Here is an 11,333-nt window from a genome sequence, read left to right on the forward strand (position 1 = left end):
TAAATGTTTATTCTCGACTCCGAGAAAACCCTTAAGATTCCATCAATAAAATCGTCGATAAAGTTTCGCATCTTACAGATGTTTCGCAATGAACGGTTTTCCTTTTGAGAAAAGAAATAAAGGCATCCTTTAAGTACCCTGGAAAGAAGCGACCAGGCTCAGCAGATAAACATTCAGGTCTTGTAAAATATGATGATTTTACATTATTCTGTATTTGACGAAAAATCCATGCATTTTTTTTCGCAGAAATGAGATCTCAACATTAGATAAAGTTTTAAAAGATGTGAACGATGATACAGATATCTTTTCGAAAAACATTAGCCGAACTACGCTTTACAGAATATTGAAAGATATATTGTTTTCTTTTGAGAAACGGTGAAACGAAAGGAAATAACTTTAATGATTTATTAAAATAATGTGTCAATAATATTGAAAAAATAATGAAAATAAGGAAACAACTAATTATCCGATAAAGTGATAATATGATAAAGTAAATAAATATTTACTATTTGGCGAAAAATTTGCGAGATAAAGTTTCGCCAGCGATCTGCATTTCTAGTAACTTTGTACTTTAAAGTAACCCTGTTCCCCTGACGACGACTGCGATTCGGCATGCCTAGAATATACACTACTGCCAAGTTAGGGTGAAACAGAGTATAACAAAGGCTATATGATTTATAATTATTGTTCCGTAACCAATGACAAACGCTGTTGCAGCAGCGCCATCTTCAAGAACGAGAGTGATGTGTTTAGCGACGTTGTGTTCGCATCATGATTTATAGTGTAAAAGTGTGAAAATCAAATAAACAGAGAGAAAATTTACAATCCTTGAGAATGAGTTTGTAAATAACTTTCCGTCGTTTTAACAATTATAAATTTACAAGTAAATATTTTAAACTCCCTCCGCAGAGGAAAAATGATCCTCACTTCTTCCAAGTATATATATATACATGTGTTCATAAAGAAACAAAACTTTCTTTAACTTAACACTCTGTTATAGTGACAGTTTGCACTTGCTCTTTTTCCGAGAACACTTCCTCATTTTGTAACTATTTTATGCGTGATAGAGTTGCTCACTATATTGCGAACTTAATGATTGTTTTGTTGTTGTTGTTGTTGTTTGTTTGTTTGTTTTCCCGAAAACGAAGAATATTATTAAAACGAGTTTTGAGAAATTATGTTCAAAATCGACAAAGTACTTTATATAAATATTGACACAGGTTTACGGAGAGAAGTGTTTTAGCCAGCCGTAGGACTGTAAAAATGCTGGCGTTCCAAATTGGGCAGAACAGCCCCCAATGATGATCGGAAAAACTAGTTGCACTTCTTCAAGTCAAGGAAATATGTATTCCAGCATGGAAAGTTTCTTAAATAATAACATTATGTAATTTGAATAATCTTCGTAATTTCACTATTGAATGTTAGAAAGCTAAGTCAGAACGATTCATGAGATGATTTTAGAAACTTTAAAAAAATTCACAACACACGTAATAAAGGGAAAAACATTGTAAAATATAGTATTAAATCAATCACACGATCATCAAGAGAATGTTTTGTTTGTACCAAAATCCAATGGTGTTGTTTTTCAAAATCAGTTGCGGGCATGTGCTTTTCTTCATTTTAGTTCGTTGAGATTTGCAATATTCTTCACACCTTCTATTAGCCAGTAGTAGTGGAAAAAGGAGAGTTCTGGCACAGTTTGACCTCAGTTGACCCCGGCTGAATTGGAGATAGCGAAACCCCTTCTCTGCAACTCCCCCTCCCCCTCCACAACCCCTTCCAAGACAGATAAGGCTTATCTATCTTTTAGGACTTTGAAGATTTTTGGAGTGTTTTTTATTTTTGAAACTTAGAATTTTTTCGGAATAAAATAATTACTAATTAATTTTTGTTACTTCTCGAATTTAAATTCTGCTTTTCAGGAATACCTTTAGATTTTATTCATTGAATGAAAATCTTTGATTAATTCTCATGAAAGCTGTTTTATTGATTATATAAGGCATTATTTTCCTTTATTTTTTTTTTATTTTAATGCTGTGATAAAATTTGAATTTAATAGGATTGAATATAAGTATTATTCAATAGAATAGAAATTTTAAATAATAAAATTTCGTTATTATTTTTTTTTCTTAATCTGTTTTAAAGAAAATGTTAATATTTTGTCCATTTGATATACATAATATATATTTCAAAATATATTAGCTTTAATTAATTTTTCTAATCTGATTCAATTGACTCGTCATGTTGAATATAAATTTTCCAATGACAAAGGTGGTGATGAAATATTCCTTCAATAAAATATAGAAGTGATCTTTTAAGAAATTCTTTTAATGGCTAAGCATTTCTTAGATATTGAAATTCAACCCGAAATATTAATTTTCTAATGATTTAGAAATATTCTAAATTGAATTTTTTTAAAGCTTAAAATTGTCCAAATCATTTTATCAAATAAATCTTAAAAGCGATACCTCTCACATTTTAATTTCTTAAATGAAGATTAATGTGCTTATAGATATATAAGTCTACCTTCAATCATAGAAGTATATTCTAGATGTAATGCCTATATTAGCCAAGACACATAGAGACTATCTTTCGAAATGTTATGATAAAAGAGTTGTATTTTATCTCGTGCACATAGTTTTCTGCGTCACTGAATATTTTATCGTAAAAATTTAGTGAATCTTCGACAGTACACACTTTTAACCTAGATAATTCAATTTTATAAGGATTTTTTTTTTCCTGACTTCGAATTTTTACAGCAGTATGAAAAGATTTCTAGAAATAGAGTTAACGTTTCATATATTTAAATTCCATTTTCTCCCCTTTATGATCGTGAATATTTTTAATGTTTTTTTTTTTTTAAATATTATAATTGAATTAATTTTTTTCCACTTCTATGAAAAGTTTGCCTAGAAAAATAATCATAAAAGCTATTTTTTTTTAAATTTCAAATCAGTTTTATAAGGAATTTTTCTTTCAATTTATCAGCTTTGATTGAATTTTAAGTTCTGTTTCAAATTTACTCTTTGCATTGAACATAATTTTTCCAATGAAAAGGCGTTGAGTGAGTATTTCTTCAATAAAATAAAAGACTTATCATGAAAAGAAATATCTTAGATGTGAATAAGTTTTACTTAGATAATGAAAGTAAACTCGAATTCTTAATTTTCTATCGATTTCAGTATGAACACAACACGAAATTAATTTAAACTTCACCGCTGCAAGTGAAAAAAAAAAATTAGTTAGAGAAATAGATTTCATTTTAGCGATTTTTCAAGAATTAGTTTTTTTATGAGGATTTATTCTTCTAATTTGTTAGCTTTGACTAATTTTTCTTGCAAGTCTCAAATTCTCTCTATTGTATTAACATAATCTTTCAGTAACAAAACTGATGCCAGCCTAAATCGTCAATAAAATATAAAAGTAATTATATTATAACTTCTTGCGTATGAATAAGTGTTTTCTTGCATAATGAAATTTGTTGAAATTAAAATAAGAATTTCATCCTTTTATTAATTCAAGCATAACAAAACTGTGCACTATTTTTAAAGTTCAAGGCTGTTGATGAAAAATTCTTTCGACTTAGAGAAACAGACTTCACTCTTTCGTTACAAGATTGCGTTATTATCTTAATCTTTAAAAATTTTAAACATTTCTAGCGGAAATGCTAAAAGTTAAATATATTACTAATCGAGTTTTAATTCCTTAAAATAGATCAATGCGCTAACAGATACATCGATTTATCTTCAGTAATAGCAACCATCAAACCATTTATTTTATATTCAATGCATATTTTGTCCACGCACTTGCACTGGAAGCAGATTACTTACAATTTTTGCAAAAATTAACAATAAAAGGATTGTATTTTAATCCGTGTCCGCGTTTACTGGAGTACTTCTTTGCCGATTATTTTATCTTCAAAAGTTAATCTTTATGCCAAAGAAGTCAAAATGTCTTATCGAACACTGGTCTTGGCGATTACGAAGTCGCTGACCATAGTATTAAATTATAACAACTTAGAATTAGGTTGGAAAGACAAAATTTATAAAATATTACTCGTGGTGAAATATATCAAAATAAACGAATTAGAAATTTAATATATTTTATGTTTAATTTCATTTAGTTTTAGTTTATTAGTTTTCACATTTAGTTTTATTAGTTTCTAGATATTTGTTTCAGCATTAAAAAAATGATTATTTCCGATTTTTTTTTCTTTTCTGTAACATTTTCTTTTCTTTCTTTTTTTCTTTTTTAAATTTTTGATATCTAATCCGAGAAATGAAAGTCTATTTCTCGGAGATTTTTTCTTCTTATTTTTAACAGGAATCTGTTTTTCCCAGTAATCTGTAATGTCCCAGTTTTCCTATTCTGTAAAATTTCGTTTTAGAAAAGTAAGATCAATCTGAAAAGAGATTCTTCTAGCTTTAAAGAAAAAACGGAGTAGAAAGAATTTGTTATTAATTTTCGATGTTTAATTCTTTTCTGAAAAATCGATCAGTATCATTTTGATGTATAACGAAATTTACCAACTTTATCTCAGTATATTCTCATCCATACACTTCTAAAACTTTCAATTGCTTTCACAAAAGTTCATTAATTTCCGCTAATATTAATGATCATTCGCCTAAATATAATCGCACAAACCAAAAATTAGAGATTTTCTTAAGTCTTTGATTATTTAATTTCGTTTTAAGTTGAAACTTTTAACGATATTTTAAAAATATAATGCATTAATTGAATCTCATCTGTTCTCAGGTTTTAATTCTATATGCATATATTAGATCTATGAATTTACTATCATTCATGCTTCCCATAAAAGAATATTTTATATATGATGAGGATATTAATTCTTTTCATAAGCTGAAAATTTATAAGTTATATTCATAAGTCAAAGAACTTCTCAATATCCATACATACTTTTTCAAAATATCTGTATCTTTTGGTTTCGAACATTAAAAGTTCTCATCGTTGAATGTTAAAAACTAACAATTACAACCCCTCAGCCATGAAGACTTAGACAGACAGCTTAAAATTTGCTTCAAATATGATAGAAAAGATTTTTAAAAAAATGCATGTTACAACTCTTTCCGGTGATTATTTGTTTACTTTAGTGTTTCACCGTTTATTTTCATCAAAATAGAATATTCGATCATATATTACTAGTCATCATGATAATTTTTATCATGCATTCTTTCACATGAATAATGCGTTGAAATCCCGACATCTTACTAATGTATAGATGTCAACTTAACGAAAGAGGAACAAAGATCCCAGCACATTCAATATATGAAAAAAAAAAAAAAAAAAAAAAAACCCAAATCACTTATGTTTGGTGATTTTTTTCAAAAACGTTTTATTCGAATCTCGAAATGCTCCTCATTTTCCTTGGGAAATGGGATTCGCCGACATATCTACGGTTTTGTCAACCTTATTGGCGAAATTTCTATCCTTCAAAAGAAAGATCTTCTCAAAGATGTCTTTTGATATGTCTACATATAAAAACAGACAAATTGAGTCATGAACTAGGAAACAAACATAGTCTTTAAGGAAACTTTGCCATTCTATTTATTGAATTAAATTTTTGGTAACAGACCTTATTCAGAAAAATGTGCAGATGCTAAACAAATGATCCATTTCTTTTTAATAATATTATTTTGAATATGTTAGCAAATACATCCGAGATGTGTATTGTCTAGGGTTCAATGCCCTGGTCAGTAAATAAAAGTTGTTTCTTATAAATACGACTATGTTTAGCGATAGATAATATATACATATATATATAAATTATCTATCTTAAAAAGTTTGTAGTAGAAAAATATATATATATATATTCACTCTGCTATACGTTTTTCATCATGAAAAATTAGTTAGTGTTTATGCATTTATTACTTTATATAAATACAAGAAACTTGCTTTATCATCCTTTTAACCTTAATGGAAAATGAATGTGGAAACAATTTCTATAATTTCAGAAATTCCTGAATATTTAATCGGTTTTATAGAAAAAGTTAACATTGTTTGTGTCAAATAATTGCATTCGTATATTTTCTACAAAACCGACGAATGGAAAAGAAAACACTAAGTTTTTGGTAATCACACATAATTATTTGGAAAAATACGCATACATTCTTTCCAAATACGCTATACCTTTGAAAGATGAACTTAACGAAAAAAAAAAATTACGGAAGCATTAAGAGTAGAATGATATATTTGAATATTCAAATTCAAAAGAGACCATATGTTTTACTAGAAAGTATTCAGTCCGCTTGAATATTCCTCAGTATAAGTTTGTAAAATGTGATGTGTATACAAGACATTTAGGTTGTCAGAATTCGAATATTTCGCAGGTAATAATTAATGGTAATGGGCAGTTACATGATACCAACATAAAAAATTCTTATTATCTAAAACACTTGAAAGATTTTAGTGGAGAAGTAATGAAAGTACGTTTTAAGAATAAGAACTTCAAGATACGATGGACAACAAAGGAAAAAAATGGGAAAAAATATTTCATACATATATATATATATATAATTTTTTTCAGAAATGTTCCGTACAAAATTTATGCTTTTGCTTCATTTTTTGTTAAATTATAAAAGAATATAAGAATGTGAAAAATTAATTCTTTAAAATTAATAATACAATAAAAGCGTAAATTTTCTACTGAACATTTCTGAAAAAAAATTATATATATATATATATATATATATATGTATGAAATATTTTTTCCCATTTTTTTCCTTTGTTGTCCATCGTATCTTGAAGTTCTTATTCTTAAAACGTACTTTCATTACTTCTCCACTAAAATCTTTCAAGTGTTTTAGATAATAAGAATTTTTTATGTTGGTATCATGTAACTGCCCATTACCATTAATTATTACCTGCGAAATATTCGAATTCTGACAACCTAAATGTCTTGTATACACATCACATTTTACAAACTTATACTGAGGAATATTCAAGCGGACTGAATACTTTCTAGTAAAACATATGGTCTCTTTTGAATTTGAATATTCAAATATATCATTCTACTCTTAATGCTTCCGTAATTTTTTTTTTCGTTAAGTTCATCTTTCAAAGGTATAGCGTATTTGGAAAGAATGTATGCGTATTTTTCCAAATAATTATGTGTGATTACCAAAAACTTAGTGTTTTCTTTTCCATTCGTCGGTTTTGTAGAAAATATACGAATGCAATTATTTGACACAAACAATGTTAACTTTTTCTATAAAACCGATTAAATATTCAGGAATTTCTGAAATTATAGAAATTGTTTCCACATTCATTTTCCATTAAGGTTAAAAGGATGATAAAGCAAGTTTCTTGTATTTATATAAAGTAATAAATGCATAAACACTAACTAATTTTTCATGATGAAAAACGTATAGCAGAGTGAATATATATATATATATTTTTCTACTACAAACTTTTTAAGATAGATAATTTATATATATATGTATATATTATCTATCGCTAAACATAGTCGTATTTATAAGAAACAACTTTTATTTACTGACCAGGGCATTGAACCCTAGACAATACACATCTCGGATGTATTTGCTAACATATTCAAAATAATATTATTAAAAAGAAATGGATCATTTGTTTAGCATCTGCACATTTTTCTGAATAAGGTCTGTTACCAAAAATTTAATTCAATAAATAGAATGGCAAAGTTTCCTTAAAGACTATGTTTGTTTCCTAGTTCATGACTCAATTTGTCTGTTTTTATATGTAGACATATCAAAAGACATCTTTGATAAGATCTTTCTTTTGAAGGATAGAAATTTCGCCAATAAGGTTGACAAAACCGTAGATATGTCGGCGAATCCCATTTCCCAAGGAAAATGAGGAGCATTTCGAGATTCGAATAAAACGTTTTTGAAAAAAATCACCAAACATAAGTGATTTGGTTTTTTTTTTTTTTTTTTTTCATATATTGAATGTGCTGGGATCTTTGTTCCTCTTTCGTTAAGTTGGCATCTATACATTAGTAAGATGTCGGGATTTCAACGCATTATTCATGTGAAAGAATGCATGATAAAAATTATCATGATGACTAGTAATATATGATCGAATATTCTATTTTGATGAAAATAAACGGTGAAACACTAAAGTAAACAAATAATCACCGGAAAGAGTTGTAACATGCATTTTTTTAAAAATCGTTTCTATCATATTTGAAGCAAATTTTAAGCTGTCTGTCTAAGTCTTCATGGCTGAGGGGTTGTAATTGTTAGTTTTTAACATTCAACGATGAGAACTTTTAATGTTCGAAACCAAAAGATACAGATATTTTGAAAAAGTATGTATGGATATTGAGAAGTTCTTTGACTTATGAATATAACTTATAAATTTTCAGCTTATGAAAAGAATTAATATCCTCATCATATATAAAATATTCTTTTATGGGAAGCATGAATGATAGTAAATTCATAGATCTAATATATGCATATAGAATTAAAACCTGAGAACAGATGAGATTCAATTAATGCATTATATTTTTAAAATATCGTTAAAAGTTTCAACTTAAAACGAAATTAAATAATCAAAGACTTAAGAAAATCTCTAATTTTTGGTTTGTGCGATTATATTTAGGCGAATAATCATTAATATTAGCGGAAATTAATGAACTTTTGTGAAAGCAATTGAAAGTTTTAGAAGTGTATGGATGAGAATATACTGAGATAAAGTTGGTAAATTTCGTTATACATCAAAATGATACTGATCGATTTTTCAGAAAAGAATTAAACATCGAAAATTAATAACAAATTCTTTCTACTCCGTTTTTTCTTTAAAGCTAGAAGAATCTCTTTTCAGATTGATCTTACTTTTCTAAAACGAAATTTTACAGAATAGGAAAACTGGGACATTACAGATTACTGGGAAAAACAGATTCCTGTTAAAAATAAGAAGAAAAAATCTCCGAGAAATAGACTTTCATTTCTCGGATTAGATATCAAAAATTTAAAAAAGAAAAAAAGAAAGAAAAGAAAATGTTACAGAAAAGAAAAAAAAATCGGAAATAATCATTTTTTTAATGCTGAAACAAATATCTAGAAATTAATAAAACTAAATGTGAAAACTAATAAACTAAAACTAAATGAAATTAAACATAAAATATATTAAATTTCTAATTCGTTTATTTTGATATATTTCACCACGAGTAATATTTTATAAATTTTGTCTTTCCAACCTAATTCTAAGTTGTTATAATTTAATACTATGGTCAGCGACTTCGTAATCGCCAAGACCAGTGTTCGATAAGACATTTTGACTTCTTTGGCATAAAGATTAACTTTTGAAGATAAAATAATCGGCAAAGAAGTACTCCAGTAAACGCGGACACGGATTAAAATACAATCCTTTTATTGTTAATTTTTGCAAAAATTGTAAGTAATCTGCTTCCAGTGCAAGTGCGTGGACAAAATATGCATTGAATATAAAATAAATGGTTTGATGGTTGCTATTACTGAAGATAAATCGATGTATCTGTTAGCGCATTGATCTATTTTAAGGAATTAAAACTCGATTAGTAATATATTTAACTTTTAGCATTTCCGCTAGAAATGTTTAAAATTTTTAAAGATTAAGATAATAACGCAATCTTGTAACGAAAGAGTGAAGTCTGTTTCTCTAAGTCGAAAGAATTTTTCATCAACAGCCTTGAACTTTAAAAATAGTGCACAGTTTTGTTATGCTTGAATTAATAAAAGGATGAAATTCTTATTTTAATTTCAACAAATTTCATTATGCAAGAAAACACTTATTCATACGCAAGAAGTTATAATATAATTACTTTTATATTTTATTGACGATTTAGGCTGGCATCAGTTTTGTTACTGAAAGATTATGTTAATACAATAGAGAGAATTTGAGACTTGCAAGAAAAATTAGTCAAAGCTAACAAATTAGAAGAATAAATCCTCATAAAAAAACTAATTCTTGAAAAATCGCTAAAATGAAATCTATTTCTCTAACTAATTTTTTTTTTTTTTCACTTGCAGCGGTGAAGTTTAAATTAATTTCGTGTTGTGTTCATACTGAAATCGATAGAAAATTAAGAATTCGAGTTTACTTTCATTATCTAAGTAAAACTTATTCACATCTAAGATATTTCTTTTCATGATAAGTCTTTTATTTTATTGAAGAAATACTCACTCAACGCCTTTTCATTGGAAAAATTATGTTCAATGCAAAGAGTAAATTTGAAACAGAACTTAAAATTCAATCAAAGCTGATAAATTGAAAGAAAAATTCCTTATAAAACTGATTTGAAATTTAAAAAAAAATAGCTTTTATGATTATTTTTCTAGGCAAACTTTTCATAGAAGTGGAAAAAAATTAATTCAGTTATAATATTTAAAAAAAAACATTAAAAATATTCACGATCATAAAGGGGAAAAAATGGAATTTAAATATATGAAACGTTAACTCTATTTCTAGAAATCTTTTCATACTGCTGTAAAAATTCGAAGTCAGGAAAAAAAAAATCCTTATAAAATTGAATTATCTAGGTTAAAAGTGTGTACTGTCGAAGATTCACTAAATTTTTACGATAAAATATTCAGTGACGCAGAAAACTATGTGCACGAGATAAAATACAACTCTTTTATCATAACATTTCGAAAGATAGTCTCTATGTGTCTTGGCTAATATAGGCATTACATCTAGAATATACTTCTATGATTGAAGGTAGACTTATATATCTATAAGCACATTAATCTTCATTTAAGAAATTAAAATGTGAGAGGTATCGCTTTTAAGATTTATTTGATAAAATGATTTGGACAATTTTAAGCTTTAAAAAAATTCAATTTAGAATATTTCTAAATCATTAGAAAATTAATATTTCGGGTTGAATTTCAATATCTAAGAAATGCTTAGCCATTAAAAGAATTTCTTAAAAGATCACTTCTATATTTTATTGAAGGAATATTTCATCACCACCTTTGTCATTGGAAAATTTATATTCAACATGACGAGTCAATTGAATCAGATTAGAAAAATTAATTAAAACTAATATATTTTGAAATATATATTATGTATATCAAATGGACAAAATATTAACATTTTCTTTAAAACAGATTAAGAAAAAAATAATAATAACGAAATTTTATTATTTAAAATTTCTATTCTATTGAATAATACTTATATTCAATCCTATTAAATTCAAATTTTATCACAGCATTAAAATAAAAAAAAATAAAGGAAAATAATGCCTTATATAATCAATAAAACAGCTTTCATGAGAATTAATCAAAGATTTTCATTCAATGAATAAAATCTAAAGGTATTCCTGAAAAGCAGAATTTAAATTCGAGAAGTAACAA

The sequence above is a fragment of the Argiope bruennichi genome, chromosome X2 (genome assembly GCF_947563725.1).
Source record: "Argiope bruennichi chromosome X2, qqArgBrue1.1, whole genome shotgun sequence".
Taxonomy (NCBI): domain Eukaryota; kingdom Metazoa; phylum Arthropoda; class Arachnida; order Araneae; family Araneidae; genus Argiope; species Argiope bruennichi.